The following is a 4,726-nucleotide window of genomic DNA, read 5'->3' as shown; positions in this document are numbered from 1 at the left end:
CTGACTTTATAGTGATCGGAAGATTAGACTTTAGTCCTAAATTCAAATTGCTTCAACCTTAAAAAAGTTTGTATCTAAGAGTTTGACTGAAGTCACAGTTCTTTTGTTCTTGAATGCAAGATGTTCTAGAAATGGTCTCTAACCAGGTCTTTCACTTTGGGACAGGAAATGTTCAAAGAGCAAAACTGTAAACCATGGAGTCCTTCTGAGGAGGAATGTTGTTTATGCACCAGCGGAAGCCAAGGCTTAGCGAGCTTGTGGGTTGAGGGAGAAGGAGATGGGGTTCAGGACCCTGGGTTCTGGCTTGTATGGATCCAGACTGGAGTGACTGGGGAGGGCTGTCCCAGAAGTGTTTCCTAGTCATGAAGTAAAGTCATATGAGAGGCTGTCTCCTTCCCAACTGTTTCACTTTTAACCCAACACAACAAATAGAAAGCAGATTTCCCAGACACTACAGAAGAAGATAAACAGCCTGAGGAAAACTGGACATCTGCAAATCAGCATAGACTAGCTCTCAAATACTTTACATGAATAACAAATTAAAACAGCAGCCAAGCAGGACATGGCAGATGGGGGACTGGGTGGAAAACAGAAGCCTGGGCTGAAGATAAGTACCTGATAAAACGATTCTTTTCAAAGAATGCCAAGAACTCAGATTTGAAGATTAGCCTTGTCAACTTCTTAAGTCTCTGATTCCTCTCAAGAAAAGATGTGATGAATAGATGAGTAAATTATAACGAGTTTTTTAGTAGTTGTTTATAAGTTACTTAAAAGCAGCTCTTTTATATATACACTACCAAACGTAAGGTAGATAGCTAGTGGGAAGCAGCCGCAGAGCACAGGGAGATCAGCTCGGTGCTCTGTGATCGCCTGGAGGGGTGGGATAGGGAGGGTGGGAGGGAGGGAGACGCAAGAGGGAAGAGATATGGGAACATATGTATATATATAACTGATTCATTTTGTTGTAAAGCAGAAACTAACACACCATTGTAAAGCAATTATACTCCAATAAAGATGTTTTAAAAAAAAGCAGTTCTTTTAAGCCTCTTAAATGTTTCAGTATACTATTAATTTACGTTATATAGAAGATGACTGACTTAGCAAACGCACACACTGGTCCAGCCAATTATCACAGACCTCAAAGTAGCAGAGTCAAAACCAATGAGGCTATCCTGATGCATGTTAGCCCACACTGTTAATTTAGCATGTGAAGCTAGATTTAAAAGCAAAAACCTATTACCCTTCATATGAGGCTCCATCAGTTATTAATTAAAGATTATGCATTCTGCTTTTCCCTGGTGTGATTCTGTCCTGCTCGACTGTTCCCTGGAACAGTGGTCTTTTATCTCCATCCACCTTCTCTCCCACCTAAGTGTGTGCCACCAACCCATGGAAGATTTGATGGACATGGACATGAGCCCCCTGAGGACCCAGAACTATCTTTTCAGTTGTGAACTAAAGGCCGACAAAGATTATCACTGTAAGGTGGTTAATGATGAAAGTGAGCACCAGTTATCTTCAAGAACGGCCAGTTGAGGGGCTGGTGCAAAGGATGAATTGCACGTTGTCGAAGCAGAGGAGATGAATTATGAAGGCAGTCCAGTTAAAGTAACACTGGCAACTTTGAAAATGTCTGTGCAGCCAACAGTTTCCCTTGGGGGCTTTGAAATAACACCACCTGTGGTCTTATGGTTGAAGTGTGGTTCAGGGCCTGTGCATATTAGTAGACAGCACTTAGTAGCTGTGGAGGAAGATGCAGAGTGAGAAGATGAAGAGGAGGAGGATGTGAAACTCCTAAGTATACCTAGAAAGCGTTCTGCCCCAGAAGTGGTAGCAAGTTTCCACGGAAAAAAGTAAAACTTGCTGCTGATGAAGATGAAGATGATGATGAAGATGACGCTGATGACGATAACTTTAATGATGAGGAAGCTGAAGAAAAATCTCCAGTAAAGAGGTCTGTACGAGATACTCCAGCCAAAAATGCACAAAAATCAAACCAGAATGGAAAAGACTCAAAACCATCAACACCAAGATCAAAGGGTCAAGAATCCTTCAAAAAACAGGAAAAAACTCCTAAAACACCAAAAGGACCTAGCTCTGTAGAAGACATTAAAGCAAAAATGCAAGCAAGTATAGAAAAAGGTGGTTCCCTTCCTAAAGTGGAAGCCAAATTCAGCAATTATGTGAAGAATTGTTTCCAGATGACTGACCAGGAGGCTACTCAAGATCTCTGGCAGTGGAGTAAGTTTCTTTAAGAAAATAGTTTAAACAGTTTGTTAAAATTTTCCATCTTATTTCATTTCTGTAACAGTTGATATCTGGCTGTCCTTTTTATAATGCAGAGTGAGAACTTCTCCTACCGTGTCTGATAAATGTTGTCCAGGTTCCATTGCCAAGAATGTGTTGTCCAAAATGTCTGTTTAGTTTTTAAAGGTGGAACTCCACCCTTTGCTTGGTTTTAAGCATGTATGGAATGTTATGATAGGACATAGTAGTAGTGGTGGTCAGACAAATGGAAATGGTGGGGAGACGAAAATATACACGTGAAATAAACTCAGTATTAAAAAAAGATTATGCATTCTTATACATTAAATACATATACACAAAGGCCTCTTTTTTTAAAAAATAAATTTATTTATTTATTTATTTTGGCTGTGTTGGGTCTCTGTTGCTGTGCATGGGCTTTCTCTAGTTGCAGCGAGCGGGGGCGACTCTTTGTTGCGGTGCGCAGGCTTCTCTTGTTGCGAGCACAGGCTCTAGGCACGTGGGCTTCAGTAGCTGTGGCATGTGGGCTCAGTAGTTGTGCCACACGGGCCCTAGAGCGCAGGCTCAGTAGTTGTGGTGCATGGGCTTAGCTGCTCCGCAGCATGTGGGATCTTCCTGCACCAGGGCTTGAACCCATGTCCCCTGCACTGGCAGGCAGATTCTTAACCACTGCACCACCAGGGAAGTCCACAAAGGCCTCTTTTTAAGACAAAAAAAACCCAGTTATAAATAGACTGCAAAGCATGATGAACCTCCCTAGCCAATTGGCAGGGTGCTCCCTGTTGCAAAAACATCCCAGCAGAGGAGTCTGTCATCTGTTATGAGGCATCCAAGGATCTGAGTGCTTGGGAGGCAGAGCTCCTCTCTAGCTCTGGGAAGCCCAGCTCTGGCTGGGGGCTAAATCAAGAATTACTGTGAAGCTCTTGAAACCTACAGATACAAAAAAAAAAAAACCCCAAACCTCTCAGATATTTTGTATTAAAAGTTTTGGGGGGGCTTCCCTGGTGGCACAGTGGTTGAGAGTCCGCCTGCCGATGCAGGGGACGCGGGTTCGTGCCCCGGTCCAGGAGGATCCCACATGCCGTGGAGCAACTAAGCCCATGCGCCACAACTACTGAGTCTGCGCTCTAGAGCCCGCAAGCCACAACTACTGAGCCCACGTGCTGCAACTACTGAAGCCTGCATGCCTAGAGCCCTTGCTCTGCAACAAGAGAGGCCATCGCAATGAGAAGCCCACGCACCACAACGAAAAGTAGCCCTCGCTCGCTCCAACCGGAGAAAGCCCGCGCGCAGCAAGGAAGACCAAACACAGCCAATAAATAAATTTATTAAAAAAAAACAAAAGTTTTGGGGGACTTACTTGGTCACCACAATGAGAAGCCCGTGCACCACAATGACGAGTAGCCCCCGCTCGCCACAACTAGAGAAAGCCTGCTTGCAGCAACGAAGACTCAACGCAGCCAAAAATAAATAAATAAATTTATTTTTTAAAAAACAAGAAGAACATTTTCCTTAGAGATAAAAATGGCAGACACCCCTAACATCTAAATAACAAGTAAGGCCCAACATCAGTGAGGCTGCCAGCACAGAAATAATAAAAACAGTTAACATCCAAAAAGGTCTCTTTCCTACCAAAGTTTTAAAAAGTCTCCCTTAAACAATGAGTTAGAGGAAATATAAAAATAAAAAGTTTTGGGTAGAGTTCTAGAGACAGCAGACTCAAAACATAGGTGAGGCTCCAACAAAGCCTGATGGTAGGGCAGATCAGTACACCTTGCTGCTGATTTAAAAACCTAATCTACAGTACTGCCTCACAATTAAGAATTAATGCACTAATACAAACCTAAATTTGTAAAATTATTGTTGAACTCTGCTTCCTAAGAAAGATCTTTCAGGATCCTTTGAGTTGCTTAGTTCTTAAGGGCAGTATTAAATGGGATACTATCTTTGTCTAATGTAAATATGGTCACCATCTTATAATTAGGAGACATGAAGTCAGAGAGGTAAGGAATTTTCCTTATACCACACTGCGGAAAAATGAGTTTGTAATAGAACTCAAATATTTTCAACCAGTAACTAGAAATGACAACAGTCATATAGCCAACTTTCTATTATCATGGTTTTTAATTCTTTCCATGACTTTTTGTGTTTCTTGGATTCTCCAATCTATAATGTAGGTACTACTGGCATTTACCATTTTACATGTGAGGAAACAAGCACAGAGTAGCTGCATAACTGCTCCAGTATCACACACAGCTGGTAAATATGGAGGCAGGAGGGAAATTCATAGTCCATGCTCTTAACCACCGTACTGTTCACCCTTTATGTCTCTACCTACTTCCCCAAATAACAGTTTGTGGGTATTGTGTCTATCAGACACCGTGAATGAACTCACCATAGAGTAAGTCCTCCATCTAGACTCAAAGGGAAAACAAAACCACAAGGGTGTCTTTTGGTCTAA

General features: G+C 42.2%; 1 pseudogene; it reads left to right on the top strand.

Annotated features, from left to right (window-relative positions):
- The first annotated feature begins 1,389 nt into the window (after nt 1–1,389).
- On the top strand, nt 1,390–2,536 carry LOC116756608 (annotated as a pseudogene).
- Nucleotides 2,537–4,726: the final 2,190 nt, after the last annotated feature.

This window comes from Phocoena sinus, chromosome 7 (assembly GCF_008692025.1).
Source record: "Phocoena sinus isolate mPhoSin1 chromosome 7, mPhoSin1.pri, whole genome shotgun sequence".
Lineage (NCBI taxonomy): Eukaryota > Metazoa > Chordata > Mammalia > Artiodactyla > Phocoenidae > Phocoena > Phocoena sinus.
Note: the sequence above shows the minus strand (reverse complement) of the source record. Positions and strands in the feature narration are given on the sequence as shown.